This window comes from Phacochoerus africanus, chromosome 2, assembly GCF_016906955.1.
Source record: "Phacochoerus africanus isolate WHEZ1 chromosome 2, ROS_Pafr_v1, whole genome shotgun sequence".
NCBI lineage: Eukaryota > Metazoa > Chordata > Mammalia > Artiodactyla > Suidae > Phacochoerus > Phacochoerus africanus.
Window position 1 is genome coordinate 126,083,727 of NC_062545.1, and position 17,914 is coordinate 126,101,640.

A 17,914-nucleotide genomic window follows, 5' to 3' on the forward strand; every position below is an offset into this window, starting at 1 on the left:
TCTGATTGCTGTGGCTAGGACTTCCAATACTGTGTTGAATAACAGTGATAAGAGTGGTTGGGCATCCTTGTCTTATTTCAGATTTTAGCAGGAAGGCTTTCAGCTTTTCTCTATTGAGTATTATATTTGCTGTGGGTTTGTCATGAATGGCTTTTATTATGTTAAGGTACGTTCCCTCCATACCCACTTTGGTAAGAGTTTTGATCATGAATGGATGTTGGACTTTGTCAAATGCTTTTTCTGCCTCTATTGAGATGATCATGTGGTTTTTGACTTTTCTTTTGTTAATGTGGTGTATGACGTTGATTGATTTTCATATGCTGAACCATCTTTGTGAACCTGGGATGAATTCCACTTGGACATGAGGTATGATCTTTTTTGATATGTTGTTGGATTCAGTTGGCTAAAATTTTGTTGAGAATTTTTACATATATATTCATCAATGATACTGGCCTATAAATTTTTTTTGTTTGGTGGTATCTTTGTCTGGTTTGGGTATTAGGGTGATGGTGGCATCATAGAATGTCTTTGGGAGTGTTCCTTCTTCTTCAACATTTTGGAAAAGCTTAAGGAGGATGGGTATAAGTTCCTCTTTGTATGTTTGGTAGAATTCACCTGTGATGCCATCTGGTCCTGGACTTTGATTTGTAGGGAGTGTTTTTATGACATATTCAATTTCATTTCTAGTGATAGGCCTGTTCAATTGATGCATTTCTTCTTGATTCAGTTTCCATGGGCAGTGTATTTCCAGAAAGTTGTCCATTTCTTTTAGGTTGTCAAATTTGTTGGCATACAATTGTTCATAGTATTCTCTCATGGTTTTTTGTATTTCTGAAATATCTGTTAATATTTTTCCTTTCCATTTCTTATTTTGTTTATTCGAGTTCTTTCTCTCCTCTTCTTGGTGAGTCTGGCTCAAGGTTTGTCAATTTTGTTTACCCTTTCAAAGAATCAGCTCTTGGTTTTATTGATTTTTTTCCTATTGTTTTTTGAATCTCAATTTTATTGATTTCTTCTCTGATCTTTATGATTTCCTCCCTTCTGCTGACTTTGGGCTCTGCTTGTTCTTCTTTTTCTAATTCTTTTAGGTGGTAGATTAAGTTGTTAATTTAAGTATTAAAATTGAATATAAAAAGGCTTAACCACTATAGAGTACTAATTGTACTAAGTTGTACTAATTTCAAATATTCCCCCAAATAATAATATTCATTCTCAAAAAGAGGGGACTCTTGGAGTTCCCATTGTGATGCAATGGGTTAAAGATCCAACTGCAATGGCTCAGACTGCTGCTGCTGTGGCATAGGTTGCAGCTGTGGCTTGGATTGTACCCCTTGCCTGGGAACTTCCATATGCCACAGGAGTGGCCAAAAAAAAAGGTGGGGGAGGGCAAAAAAAGAGAGTACTCTTAAATGTTCTAGATATAATGGATTTATAAACATCTTCTTTATTTAAAACTCATCCTGTGATCATGATGGTTAATGCCAAGTATTACTTATCTTTAGTATCTTCCCACCAAACTAAGTACTACCTAGTATTTTTGTATTATGAATTCCTTTTTTTTTTTTTGGCTGTCTTCCCTCAACAGAATTTTAAGCTCCTGAGAGAAGATACCTTGTCTGTCTTTCTCACTGATGTATCCCCAACACCTGGAAGGGTGCTCAGCACATACAAGCTCAATAAATATCTGATGATGAATGAATGACATATTAATCAAAACAGTGGTAGGAATATAGTAAAAACTTTAAATGTTTCCTAATGCATGAATAAATGAGGTTCAAAGACCTCCCTCCACCTCCAATAACTGAAGGAATAAGATGCAAGTGTATATGCTGGTGGTTGCCAGTGGGTGTATGTGTGTGTGGGTGATGGGGCGAGGTGGTCTTCCTCAGTGGTATGCTTACAGCCAGTTATTTAGCTCTGTGTTATACAAATAGGTATTTAAAAACATTTTTAAGTATAGTTGATTTAAAATGTTGTGCAGATTTCTATTATACAGCAAAGTGACCCAGTCATACATACATATACACTCCCTTTCTGATACTATCTTCCATCATGGTCTATCTCAAGAGACTGGATATAGTTTCCTGTGTTGTACAATAGGATCCGATTGCTTATCAATTTTAAATGTAATAGTTTGCATCTGACTAACCCCAAACTCCCCATCCATCCCACTCCCTCTGTCTTTCCTCTTGGCAAACACAAGTCTGTTCCCTATGTCTGTGAGTCTGTTTCTGTCTTGCATATAGATAAACATTTTTAAAGTCCCTTAGATTTTAGAATAGTCAGGTGCATTCTTTCTCCCAAAAACAATGGGAAAAGAAATAATTTGTAATTTTAGGCTCCATATAACTTACATTTCATTGCTATGAAACAACATTATCTATGTGTCTCATAAACACATTTATATCAGCTCTAAAGTGTGTTTTACATTGTACCCTCTGTTAGCAATTTGAGGTTTTTATAACTCTAAGATTTAGAAAAAGAAGTTGTAAAAGTTCCAGATTCATAGCAAGTTGCTGAGAGAACAATTGTTTGATATCGCTTCACCTACCAGAAGCCACATATTTGTCCATCTCAATTATTCAGAATAAAAGATACAAGTAAAAAGCAAGCCAAAAGCCTCTGTGTTGTCAAGACAGTCTCTACAAAAGTCTGAGTGCTAAAGCAAGTGGCCTTCACCCACAGTAGCTCCCAGGCTGTGCTCTCTGACACGGTGCTAACCAGCAGTTTCCAAACCAGGCACAAGGCAAAGGGCAAATGAGGAGGGCTTGGGGGCTGCTAGGCACAGTGAGAAAGGGTAGCAGAGAAATTAGAGAAAAGAAGTTATTTCTATGAAATGGAATACCAGATGTACACACACTTAATCTCATGGAATCATTCTGGACAAGAGCTTTTTACACCACACCGGTTTTTAAGGGTGTTATCCTCCAATGCAAAAGTTTATTGTGCTAACTTTGCCCCAGAGGAAGAAATACACTGAATTTCTTCTGTTTAGGTAGGTAAGGGACTGATGATTGCATTGTTTATATATTTTATTCTAAAAAAAATAAAATAAAGTGCTTATTTTCTCAGTAGAAAATTCTGTCTGAGTCACCATGAGCCCTGAGGTTTGGTCACCATAATTCAATTCACTTTCAATTCTTTAAAGGAGTCTATTACCAATCCAAACATGCACAGGGACAATGGTACGGCCACAGGGACAGCATAAAAGGAAGTGTTTTGCTATAAAATTTGTACTCAGTATACCATTCTCTCAAGGACATTCCATTCCAATGCTTAACAATCAGCTTCAACTCTCAGCCAGCTCGTTCCAGGTCCACCAACAAGATTACCGAGAAACCCCAGACAATGCTCAGGGCAGAAACCCCCATTCTTCCCTTCTATTCCTGCTCTTTTCCTCTGTTCTCTCACACTCTGTTTGCATCCTACACCTTTATTCCTGCCCCTTTCCTCATGCCCCTAGCATGCGCCACTTACATGAATGTCCCTTCTTGCCCTGGCTCCCCTTAAAGGTAGCTACTTTACCTCAGCTGAAAATACTGCTTTCTGACTATCGATTTTTCCACTTTCACCTTAATGGCTCTTATCAGATGAACTTTCCTCCCTCGGAAACTATTCAATGCTTTTTCTAGCACTCCAGGACTGTGGCATTTGCAATAAGCTATGTGTCTTAACTACCACGTAAACATTGTTCTAAGATTTGGTTTCCTATGTAATGTTCCATTTTTCCTTTATCTAATATATGCCCATTACAGAAAATATGAATCATATATAAAAATATGTTTTAAAAATTCCCTGTAATTACATGCTAATGATAAGCATGTTGCATATTTCACATGCATAAACATGCATGTACACACACATGTTTATTATATTGTATAGAACGTTTTGTAATCTGTTATTTGCCCTTAATGTTTTAGCTTGAGTATTTCCCTATAACATGAAAAACTTATTAAAACATTTTAACACATAATTTTGTCATAAAAATATATCATTGTCATTATTGAATCATTCATATACTATTAGAGATTTAGGATGTAAAAAAGGCAAGTTATCTTGCAGCTAAAATGTAAAGTAGTACAAAGACTGGTATTTTTAAAAATTTTGAAGCATAGTTCTAGACAACTGTGTGTGTACAGGAAAGTGGGGGTGGGTATATGAGTCAATTATGTGCAATCTTGACACAGGAGCCTTTGCTGTTTCTTCGTTATGATGGGGTTTCCTATGCTTTCACTCAGGTACCACATACATAAGGAATGAAGATAAAACCTCAGTCATCTGTGTGCCTTTTTCCATATAAAGACATATGTTCTGAACACATCTAGCTGTTTTAAAATCTTTTCAGCTGCCACATACCATAAAATCATGCCTTAATAACTTAATCCATTTTGAAGTGAGCTATATGAGTATCTGTTTCCTTTTCCCACCCTGCTTTCTTTCATTATGCCCCCTCTATTGGAAACAATCATATCAGGCATTTCTATAGTTTATTAACTATTTTCTTTAGCAGTAGAAAAATAAGAGGAGAGGAGCAAGATGGCAGAGGAGTAAGAGGTCCCACTCTCCTCCCACAAACACATCAAAAAAACACATCTCCATGTAAAATGACTCACACAGAACATCAACTGAGTGCTGGCAGAAGAACTTAAACCTCCAAAAAGGGCAACAAACTCTTGACATAACTGGGTAGAACAAAAGAAAAAAAAGAGAGAGAGAGAAAAAAGGAATCAGGACAGGACTAGCGTTCCTGAGAGGGAGCTGTGAAAGAAAAAAGGAAACCACGTCCTGGGAAGCCACCTAACGGAAAGATCAGCTGAGTAGGGGGGACCTCGAAGTCGCTGAAAAAAGCGCAGCAGCTGGACTTAGGACAGCAAAGCAGAGTGAGAGCCATACAGATCATTTGAACCACCGGCCAGACACCACAGCCTGAAACGCTTGGGTGGGGGTTGGGCGCTGAGCCTTAGACTCTGGAGGTCAGTCCCTGGGAGAGGACTGGGCTGGCAGTGTGGAGACAGCCTAAGGGGCTAAGGAACAGGGCGCCATGGGCTGAGAATGGGAACACCATGTCAGAGGGAACCCAGGAGAAGGTCTGGACCTGGAGGAGAGGCAAGGTACCATTGTTGTGGAGGGGCAACAATGTGCATGTGCTCATGCCTGCGTGTGCTCATGTCTGCGGGCACTCAGAGGGCAGGGCGGCTCTAGCACAAGTTACAGGTGGCGAAAAGCCTCTTGCTTCTTCAGGGGAGATTGGGCACTTCTTGCGCAGGCTACCAATGGCCAGGCACCTCTTGTGTGGGCTAAGGGCATCAGGGGGCTAAGTGCAACTGGTGCCTCTTGTATGATATACACGTGGCAGGGACAGAGTGAGGCAGTCCTCTCAGAGGACAGAGGGAGGCGTGGCTTGCCACCACTGAGGGCCTGTGATTGGGCTCCACCTGCGATCCCAGTCACTTCAGGGGTTGGCAAAAAAGAAAAAAAGAGGGCACTGCAACCAAGCACCATACATTGTTGCTCTCACTCCCCTGGAAACACATCCACCCTGAAGCTGCTATTGCCAAATGCTCTGGGTGGCATCCAGGCACTTAGTCACTGTCCCTTCCCAAGACCCTACAGCTAGGAGCAGCTAGTGCAGTACCTCCTGTGTGGGTTAAGTGGGACAGGGTGCTTCTTGCATGGTCTGCAGGTGGTGGGGGCAAACTGCCGCAAGTTAGCCCTGATTCCAGAGGTGGGTGTGGCCCACGGCCACTGGGAATACCTGAATAAAAATCACTTGCAGCCCCAACCACCTCAGAGGGCATCACAGAGAAGGACATTGTGGTGGAATACCACCTGTTGTTGCTCTTGCTCCCCTGGGAGCACACCCGCCCTGCCTTTACCACTCCCAAACACTTTGGGCAGTGTTCAGACTCTAGTTCACTGTCCCTTCCCAGAAATCTGCACCTAGGAGCAGCTTGGGAAGCATCTCATGTGAGGGCTTAGCAGGACGAGGTGCTTCTACCATGGTCTACAGGAGGTGGGAGGAAATCACCACAGTTATCTCTGGCTCCAGAGGTGGGAGTGGCTTGCCACCACTAGGGGTCCGTGAACAGACACCACTTGCAGCCCCACTCACACTTCAAGGGCACCACAGAGGAGGGCATTGTGACCGAACACCACCTGTTGGTAATTTCACACCCCTCGGAACACACCTGCCCTACTGCTGCCACTGCTGAATGCTCCAGGCAGTACCCATATGCCTGATCTCTGTCACTTTCCAGGATCCTGCAACTAGGAGCAGCCTGTGCAGCACCTCTTATGTGGGCTAAGTGAGACAGGTTGCTTCATGCAAGGTCTACAGGTGGCAGGGGCAAACCACTGCAGTTATCACTGACTCCAGAGGCGGTCGTGGCCCACTACCACTAGGGGTCCCTGAACAGGCACCACCTGTGGTTCCAATCACCTCAGAGGAGGGCACTGCAATCGAACACAAGCTGTTGTGGCTCTCACTCCCCTGGGAACTCACACACCCTGCTGCTGCTACTGCCAAATGCTCTGGTCACATTGTAGATCTGCCTAGAGCCCATTACCACTTCCAAGAGCCTTACAACTAGGATTAGCCTGTGCCACCTTCCTGCAGATCCTTGCTACTGTTGAGAATCCAATGATATGGCACTGAATGCTGGTTCTATCCATTACCTCATTCTCCCTGAAAACAAACTGAGCATCCTGGGGATAACAGCCTGCTCACACCAAAGAAAGACACAGCAAATATTCAAAATCCCACACCAAAAATAAATAGTAACCCACCAAAAAATACAAAGGGGTGTTCTTGCATAGAAGTAGCATCACAAGACTACAGTTTGGCTTCCCCAAACTCACAGAAAAAGGAAAACACAAGCAAAATGAAGAAGCACAGAAACCATTCCAAGTTAAAGCAACAGGAGAATTCACCTAAAGCAGTCAACAAGGAAAGAGATCTCTGCAGTCTGACAGACATTGAGTTCAAAAGGGAGGTATTTAAAATACTGAAGGAATTAAGAGAGGATAGGAACAATAATGCAGATGCCTTTAGAAAGGAACTAGAAAATATAAGGAGGAGCCAAGAAAAACTAGAAAATTCATTTGCAGAGATGCAAACTGAGCTAAAGGCAATAATGAGCAGAACGAATAATGCAGAGGAACGAATTAGTGATGTGGAAGGTAAAATAATGGAAATCACCCAGTCAGGATAGCAGACAGAAAACCAAATGAAAAAACATGAAAGCAATATAAGACACCTATGGGATAATATAAAGTGGGCCAATCTACACATAATAGGAATTCCAGAAGGAAAAGAAAAAGAAAAGGGGATTGAAAATATATTTGAAAAATTATGGCTGAAAACTTTCCAAATCTAAAGGATATGGATATCAAGATACAGGAAGCACAGAGGGCCCCAAACAAGTTGAACCCAAACAGGCCCACACTAAGACATATTACAATAAAAATGGCAAAAGTTAAAAACAGAGGATTCTAAAGGCAGCAAGAGAAAAGCAAGGTGTTAATTATAATTATAAGGGAACCCGCATAAGGCTATCAGCTAATTTCTCTGCAGAAACACTACAGGCCAGAAGGGAGTGGCAAGATATATTTAAAGGGCTGAAAAGAAAAAAATTGCAGCCTAGAATACTCTATCCATCAATAATATCATGTAAAATGGAAGGGGAAACAAAGACTTACTCCAACAAACAAAAGCTAAAAGAGTACAGCAATACTAAGCTCATTCTAAAATAAATACTAAAAGGGCTTCTATAAATTAAAAAAAAGTAAGAAGAATTAAGATGGAGTAAATCACAATTGGAAAGCAATCACTTAAATAAGCCAGCATACAGATCTAAACATGAAGATGTTAAAAAAAAAAGACATCAAAATCAAACAATGTGGGGAAGGAAAGTAAGAAAATATAGATTCTTTTTTAATTTTAATGATGTATTTGAGCCTATATGACTATTAGGCTAAAGCAAGCAGATATAGGGAGGGGAACCACAAATCAAAACTGAGTATTACATTCACAAAAACTGAAAAGTACTCAAGCATAAAATAAATGCAAACCATCCAACCCAAAAAAGAAAAGAAGAAAAGAGAAACATAGAATCAACTGGAAAACAAGGTTTAGAATGGCAATAAATATGTATCTATCAATAATCACCTTAAATGTCAATGGACCAAATGCTCCAATAAAAAGACACAGAGTGGCAGATTGGATAAAAAAGCAAAAACCTTCAATCTGTTGTCTACAAGAAACTCACCTTAGGGCAAAGGGCACACACAAATTGAAAGTGAGGGGATGGGAAAAGACATTTCATGCCAATGGACAAGACAGGAAAGCAGGAGCTGCAATACTCATATCAGACAAAATAGACTTTAAAATTAAGGCCATTAAGAAAGACAAAGAAGGACACTATTTAATGTTTAAAGGATCCATTCAAGAAGAGGGTATTAAAATTGTCAATATATATGCCCCTAATACAGGAGCATCCAGATACCTACAACAAATACTAACAGACATAAAAGGAGAAATTGATGGGAATACAATCACAGTAAGAGATTTTAACACCCCACTCACATCAATGGACAGATCCTCTAGACAGAAAATCAATAAGGCAACAGAGATCCTAAAGGACACAATGGAAAAGTTAGACTTAATTGACATTTTTAGGACATTACATCCAAAAAAAATCAGAATATACATTCTTTTCAAGTGCACATGGTACATTCTCAAGAATTGATCACATACTGGGGCACAAAGCTAACCTCAACAAATTTAAAAGTGAATAAATTATTTCAAGTATCTTCTCTGACCACAATGGCATCAAACTAGAAATCAACCACAGTAAAAGAAATGAGAAAAAACCTACTACATGGAGACTAAACAACGTGCTACTAAAAAAACAATGGGTCAATGAGGAAATCAAGAAGGAAATTAAAAAATACCTTTAGACAAATGATAATGAAGACACAACCATTCAAAATTTATGGGATGCTGCAAAAGCAGTGCTCAGAGGGAAATTCATAGCAATACAGGCCTTCCTCAAAAAAGAAGAAAAATCTAAAATCAACAACTTAACCCACGACCTAAATGAATTAGAAAAGAAGAACGAACAAAACCTAAAGTCAGAATCAGAGTTCCCATTGTGACGCAGTGGAAATGAATCCAACTAGGAACCATGACGCTGTGGGTTTGATCCCTGGCCTCACTCAGTGGGTTAAGGATCCAGCATTGCTGTGAGCTGTGGTATAGGTCACAGATGAGGCTCATATCTGATACTGCTTGGTTGTGGCATAGGCTGGTGGCTACAGCTCTAGTTAGACCCCTAGCCTGGAACATCCATACGCTGTGGGTATAGCCCTAAAAAGACAGAAATACCAAAAAATAAACAAACAAACCAAAAACCGAAGTCAGCAGAAGGAAGGAAATCATAAAGATTAGAGAGGAAATCAATAATATAGAGATTAAAAATCAATAGAAAAATCACTAAAACCAAGAGTTGGTTTTTTGAAAAGATAAACAAAATTAACAAATCTCTGGCTAGACTCACCAAGAAGATGAGAGAAAAAGCCCAAATAAACAAAATAAGAAATGAAAAAGGTGAAGTCACAATGGATACTACAAAAATACAAAAAACCATATGAGAATACTATGAACAATTGTATGATAACAAATTTGACAACCTAGAGGAAATGGACAACTTTCTAGAGATGTATAGCCTGTTAAAACTGAATCAAGAAAAAATACATCAACTGAACAGACTGATCACGAGAAATGAAATTGAATATGTCATAGAAACACTCCCTACGAATAACAGTCCAGGACCAGATGGCATCACAGGTGAATTCTACCAAACATACAAAAAAGAACTTACACCCATCCTCCTTAAGCTTTTTCAAAAGGCTGAAGAAGAAGGAACACTCCCAAAGACATTCTATGATGCCATCATCACACTAATTCCAAAACCAGACAAAGGTATCACCAAAAAAGAAAACTATAGGCCAATATCTATGATGAACATAGATGCAAAAATTCTCAACAAAATTTTAGCCAACTGAATCCAACAACATATCAAAAAGATCATGCACCACAACCAGTTGGCATTCATCCCAGGTGCACAAGGATGGTTCAGCATGTGAAAATCAATCAACGTCATACACCACATTAACAAAAGAAAAGTCAAAAACCACATGATCATCTCAATAGAGGCAGAAAAAGCACTTGACAAAGTCCAACATCCATTCATGATCAAAACTCTTACCAAAGTGGGTATGGAGGGAACATTCCTTAACATAATAAAAGCCATCATGACAAACCCACAGCAAATATAATACTCAATGGAGAAAAGCTGAAAGCCTTCCCACCAAAATCTGGAACAACACAAGGATGTCCACTCTCACCACTGTTATTCAACACAGTATTGGAAATCCTAGCCACAGCAATCAAAGAAAAGAAATAAAAGGCATCCAAATAGGAAGAGAAAAGGTAAAACTGTCACTGTATGCAGATGACATGATACTATATAAAGAAAACCCCAAGGACTCAGCCCAAAAACTACTTGAACTGATCAACAAATTCCGAAAAGTAGCAGGATATAAGATTAACATTCAGAAATCAGTCACATTTCTGAATACTGATAATGAAATATTAGAGAAGGAATACAAAAATATGATACCTTTTAAAATTGCACCTCACAAAATCAAATACCTCGGAATACACCTGAGGTAAAGGACTTATATGCCAAGAATTGTAAAACATTAATCAAGGAAATTAAAGATGATGTAAAGAAATGGAAAGATATTCCATGCTATGGGGTTGGAAAAATTAATATTGTAAAAATGGCCATACTACTCAGAGCAATCTCTATCAAATTACCCACAACATTTTTCACAGAACCAGAACAAACAATCCAAAAATTTATATGGAACCACAAAAGTCCCAGAATCGCCAAAGCAATTCTGAGAAACAAAAACCAAGCAGGAGGCATAACTCTCCCAGACTTCAGGCAATATTACAAAGCCACAGCCATCAAGACAGTGTGGTACTGGTACCAAAACAGACATACAGACCATAGGAACAGAATAGAGAACCCATAAATAAACCCAGACACCTATGGTCAATTAATCTTTGACAAGGGAGGCAAGAACATAAAATGGTAAAGAAACAATCTTTTCAGCAAGTATTTCTGGGAAACCTGGACAGCTGCATGCAAAGCAATGGCACTAGAACATGCCCTCACAGCAGGCATGAAAATAAACTCAAAATGGCTTAAAGACTTAAATATAAGACAAGATACTATCAAACGCCTAGAAGAGAACATAGGCAAAACATTCTCTGACATCAACCTTACAAATGTTTTCTCAGGTCAGTCTCCCAAGGCAACAGAAATAAAAGCAAAAATAAACCAATGGGACCTAATCAAACTGAAAAGCTTTTGCACAGCAAAGGAAACCAAAAGGAAAACAAAAAGATGGCTTACAGAATGGGAAAAAATAGTTTCAAATGATGCAACTGACAAGGGCTTAATCTCTAAAATATACAAGCAACTTACACATCTCAACAGCAAAAAAGCCAACAACCCAATTGAAAAATGGGCAAATGACCTGAATAGATCTGTCTCCAAGGACTATATACAGATGGCCATCAAGCACATGAAAAAAATGCTCAACATCCCTGATTATTAGAGAAATGCGAATCAAAACGACCAGGAGATACCACCTCACACCAGTCAGAATGGCCATCATTAATAAGTCCACAAATAACAAATGCTGGAGGGGGTGTGGAGATAAGGGAACCCTCCTGCACTGTTGGTGGGAATGTAAGCTGGTATAACCACTATGGAGAACAGTATGGAGATACCTTAGAAAACTATACATAGAACTACCACATGACCCAGAAATCCCACTCTTGGGCATACATCCGGACCAAACTTTTCTTAAAAAAGACACATGCACCCGCGTGTTCATTGCAGCATGATTCACAATAGTCAAGACATGGAAATAACCCAAATGTCCATCAACAGATGATTGGATTCAGAAGATGTGGTATATATACACAATGGAATACTACTCAGCCTTAAAAAAGAATGAAATAATGCCATTTGCAGCAACGTAGATGGAACTAGAGACTCTCATACTGAGTGAAGTAAATCAGGAAGAGAAAGACAAATACCATATGATATCACTTATATTTGGAATCTAATATGCGGCACAGAAAATAAAATTATGGTCTTGAAGAACATATTTGTGGTTACCAAGGGGGAAGGGGAGGGAATGGGATGGATGGTGTGCTTGGGGCTAACAGACACAGACTACTGCCTTTGGAATGTATTAGTAATGACATCCTGCTGTGTAGCACTGGGAACTATGTATGGTCACTTATGTTGGAGCATGATAATGTGAGAAAAAAGACTGTATACATGTGTGTGTAGCTGGGTCACCATGCTATACAGCAGAAAATTGACAGAACACTGTAATCCAACTATAATGGAAAAAAATTTAAATCATTATGTAGAAAAAAGAAAAAAAAAGAAAAATAAGCAAGTGATGAGAAAATTTCATCTTTAATATTTCAGCACAGGGTATTGCTAATAAGATTCTGGAAGATGAGTTCCCTTCATGGCTCAATGGTTAATGAATCCGACTAGGAACCATGAGGTTGTGAGTTCGATCCCTGGCCTCGCTTAGTGGGTTTAGGATCTGGTGTTGCTGTGAGCTGTGATAGGTCCCAGACGGGGCTCAAATCCCATGTTGCTGTGGCTTGGTATAGGCCAGCGGCTACATCTCCAATCAGACCCCATCTGGGAACCTCCATATGCTGTGGGTGTGGCCCTAGAAAAGACAAAAAAAAAATAATAAAAATAAAAACAAAAAAAATGAGTCTGAAAGAAAAATTATACCAAGAATAAATTATTGTACTATGAATAAGACAATATATCCAGGAAGAAAGAAGATGATAATACTTCAAAGGAGTGAAAAACCACAAATGTATGTTGTAGAGGGCAGTAGCTTGACCCTCAGTCTGCTAATCTCCACTGCTAAGCTTCAGACATATCTGGTAATTTTCATCACACTGGTGGTGAAGGTTTAAGAAGCATATGTTCATAAGGAACCCAAAGTTTTGCATGGGCATGGTGGATGTAGTTAAAGGTGAACCCAGTATCGGAATGGGTATTGAACGTACATGGTGGCCCAGCAGAAGTCTAGTAGGTAGCTTGGCAGAAGCACTAAATATTTTCCTGCAACAAAACCATCCCAATGGAGGGGAGATTCAGCTGAGATGCTCTTAGTGATGTAAGTCTTAGGTGTTGGTAAGGAGCAGGCAGTCTGCCCACAGCATAGTGCCTATGACTCATTTAAGTCTCTGACCCAGAATCTTGGAAGCATGGCCTGGTCCTGGGGCAAGAGAGGGCTGGAGGCTACAATTGAAAGAGTCTAAACTAACTTGTCAGGGCTCAAGTCACACTTCTTTAGGATCTCTCATATTTATTTATTTTTGTCTTTTTAGGACTGCACTCACAGCATATAGAGGCTCTCAGGCTAGGGGTCGAAACGGAGCTGTAGCTGCTGGCCTTCACCACAGCCACAGCCATGCCAGATCTGAGCTGCATCTGAGACTTACACCACAGCTCACGGATCCTTAACCCACTGAGGGAGGTCAGGGATGAAACCTGCACCCTCATGGATACTAGTGAGATTTGTTTCTGCTGAGCCATGACCAGAACTCCTAGGACCTCTCTTAAGCATAGAAGAAATCCATTCTCCCTACTCACTTGCAGGCTATGGGCCAGGCTGGATATTTTCAAAGCATCCACCAAGAGATGATGACCAGGGCAGATAGGGCAGCATGAATGACAAAGCCATCAGGCAGAGCATAGTATATGTACAATGTCCAGTGGGTACAGCAACGGGCAGTGGGGCCATTAAAGCAGGAGGGGCAGCAGCAGGTGGGGGGAGGTGGTGTCATCCCTGGAGGTGCCTCAAGTAGATGCAGGTGCTGTGAAAGTTGCTCCTGAGCACAGGTGAGGCACCACCTGAAAACTCCCCAGAGGACTTGGAAGGGGGAGTTTACAGCATTCCTGAACTCCTGCATGAGTGTGGGTGGGCAGGGGGTTAAGCCCAACTAATTGGGTTGTAGGTGTGAAGGTTTCATTAAGCCCTATGATTTACATATCACATACATATGCCATTTTAGAGCAGAAAGACTTCAATTTTAAATAAGTTTTAGAAGCAGTGAACTTCAAAGACCTCCTTTGGGGTCAATTAAGGCCTGTATATGTACCTTCAAATATTTAAGAAAGTCATTCCTCAGTGGAGGGGGCAGCTATGCTAGTGCATACTCAAATAGGAAGACTGATAAAATGCCCTCCGAAAACGGTCTCCAATTTTTTTGTTTTTTATACTGGAGAATCCACATTTGTACTTTATATCAGGTTCTGTATATGTAGGAATATGATAGTAACCATAACTTGGTGAATTATGCCCCACATATGTACCTCAACATGGTTTTTCCTGCTGGAGTGTGGTACACACTTACCCTCCCTCCCTCCATGCCTTTTTATTTTGTTTATTTAAAGTTTTATTTACTAAGCTCTATACGATGGGCTGTGCAGGTAACATAGACGCTTAGGGGACAGTCAGCAATCTTATAGCTACTTCATTCTTCTCTTTGTTACACAATCCAAACCATCAGAACAACTAGTGTAGCCACTTAAACATTTTAAGTCTGACGTGAGGGAAAATTCACAATACAATTTTAATTGATTGCATTTAGTGTTTATGTGGTTTTACTGACTGTAGGAAGAAAACATCAAATCCTTAACTCCTTTTGCCTAATTTTCTTTTAAAAGTGTGAATAAACTCTATGAACACAGACTAAAAAGCAGAGTGCTTTGTAATAATTCTAAGAGTAAATGTGTTTGTGACTGTTTTTATACAATTTATAGTTTTTTCCTTTAGGAAATTATTAGGGATTACAATGGTTCACAAAGGGGAAAAGATTCAATATAGAATGTTCATTTAGTCATGCCAGAAACACACAAGGTGCTGAAACTGTGGCTTAAATATATATATAAGGCTGATAAGTGAAATATTGAGATAAGTGGATCCAAGAAAATCTACTATAACAGTTACACATCTATGCTTTGCTAATAATATGTATTTATAGGTAATAAAAACATATATGTTCACACCCAAACACAGCAGGTTATTTGATGCTTATAAGTTTTTGGCACACTGTTATTTAACTATGGGAAAATAAATTGTGAAAAGAGAAAAAACAAAAATGTGGCCTCCTTCCTTCTAGATAAGAGCTGGTAACTTGGCAATTTTAATAGAAACCTAGAAAATCAGGTATTATAGAACTGCTTTCTTTTTCCAAAGGAGTTAATAACAAAGGAATTCAGATTCTGTGGCTGAAATCTACAGATGAAAATTCCTCTACAAGTAAAACCAACTTCATTTGATCATTATCAGGTCATTGAGGTAAATCTAGGAAAGACGAATGCTAGTGATGGAGCATACAGAAGAGAAGTTTACAAATCAATAATCTATGGACTAAAGTTAAAGACTTATACATCTTTTAAATCACCTAAGCAAGGAAACTGCCATCGTGCCCCTTTAAGAAAATGGCCGAGAATCCAAGTCTACTCCCATTTGGCACACAAACCAGCCATTCCATAATAATATTATCTTGACTGCAAAAAGAACAGAATCTTTGTTTACATGTAAGCTGGAAACTTTCAAATACTAATCTTGAGAATGGAGTGTATACTACACTCTCTGAGGCCAAATTATGACCACAGTTATATCAAAGACGGTACAGAGTCCTGAAAAGGGGTAAGAAAGGGACGCAGAGAAGAGACAGGAAAACAAAGTGGCTAGAGAAATGCTTGGCAAGAGCCCAGCATAAGCCTGGCCTCCGCTGCCTACCCCAGGCCTTCTGCCTCTCTGTCTGCAGAACCACCTCCCTTCCAGCACCCGCAGCTCTCTCCTCAAAGAAATGCCAGAGAACCCCTGCCAGTGCTTCATCGATACCACACATGTCAAGGTAAACAGACTACGAGGCCACAGCGCATGGTTATCCAAAGAAGCTGCATCTCATCAGAATGGGATTTCTCATTTGCAAGATTTACCAAATCAAGGACTATGTCAATTAAATCTGTGCTGTTGAATGAAAATATTTTTTTAAAACATATTGGCATTTTCTCCTGGAAACCAACAATGCTCTCTTCTTGACATGTGTTTAAGATGAAAGATAAACATGTATTTACTTATGGAAATAGAGGAAAAATACGCCAACTGCTTGCTATAGTTAATGTGTACAAAGGGATAAAGATTCAAGAGTTGCTGCAGTCTGCCGCTGCCAATATCTTGCTTGTAACCTTAAGGCAGTATCATAAGCTTTCAGGGCCTCAGTTTCTAGAGCTGTAAATTGAGAGTAGGACATGTATAAGGTTGTCTGTTAGTATGATGAACTTTGATCCATCCACACCAGTCAATTCCAATATGTCATGCCCAGGATACCTTTTGAAGGGTCAGTTAGAGTACATGCTGACTGACGGAGGGAGTCATATAGGATTTTAATATACTTAAAAAAAAAAGAAATATAAGTTCTGGCTCCCCTCAAATCAACTAAACCTCTTCCAAGTCTCTTGACCTCATCTGATTCAATCTTTATCACTTGATTGAAGCAATTTTCTTTGAGCCTTCTTAGAAAGGCATACATTTTAGCACTAGATGGTGCACTGTAGGTCATCTCCTTTGACTCTCAGATTTTATAGATGGAAAAACTGAGGTCATGGCGCATCAACAAGAAGAATACTACCAGAGCCCAGATCCCATGATTTGTGCCTAGTGAGATTTCCATTGCCAGAGGCTACCCTCAGAAATTTGAGATGGACATGTGGTGCATTGTTAGGCCTTGAGAATGCCAGTGAGGATCACAGGCAGACTTTTGTTTCACCAGCTCACATGCTCTAGATACCACAGCCACAGCAACACTGGATCTGAGCCACATTATGACCTATGCAGCATCTTGCAGCAACACTGGATCCTTAACCCACTGAGCGAGGCCAGGGATCAAACTTGCATCCTCACAGATACTATGTCGGATTCTTAACCCGCTGAGCCACAATGGAAACTCCAGAAATCACATACTTGATCATATTCAAACATAGTTGAGGGGACACCAGACAACCTAGACACCTTTGTAGCTAAAGGAAGAAAAATCACAGCAGATGTGAAGTGAGCCTCCAACACAGCCTCTGCATCCCTGCTTCTCAGTATCTGTGCCCTTGCATAGTAGCCTGAACACTGTATCAGAGTTGGTCTGTGTGACCAATAGAAAACAGTGGAAGGGATATTATGCTACTTCTGAGACTACGTCATAAAAGGTATTTGATTTTTGTCCCTGCACAAAGCTCTTAAAATCCTTAGAATTTCCCAAGTGATAAATGTGACTGAAGGGTCTTTTGTTCCAATGAGAGGACCCTTGGCAGAACCTAGATATATTCAGGATGGGGGCTGGTCATCAGAAAGAACAAGCCTTCATTAGAAGCTTAGATAGAACTTCCAACCCCATTCCCCAACCTTTAGGAGAGAAGAGCTGGAGATAAGCTTGTTAGCAATAAAGTTAATCAATTACACCTACTAAATGAAATCTCCATAAAACCTCCTAAACAATGCAGTTTGTGAGAACACTGATGTGCTCCAAGGGTGGTGTGCTTCGAAAGCACCCCCTCCCAGAATATTTTCTCCTGGTTCATCTCTTCCATTTGGCTGAGTAATAATAAACCAGTAATAATACGTAAAACACCTTCCTGAGTTCTATGAGTCATTCTAGCAAATTATTGAACCTGAGAGGAGAATCGTGGGAACCCCTGAATTTATAGTTGGATGGGCAGAAATA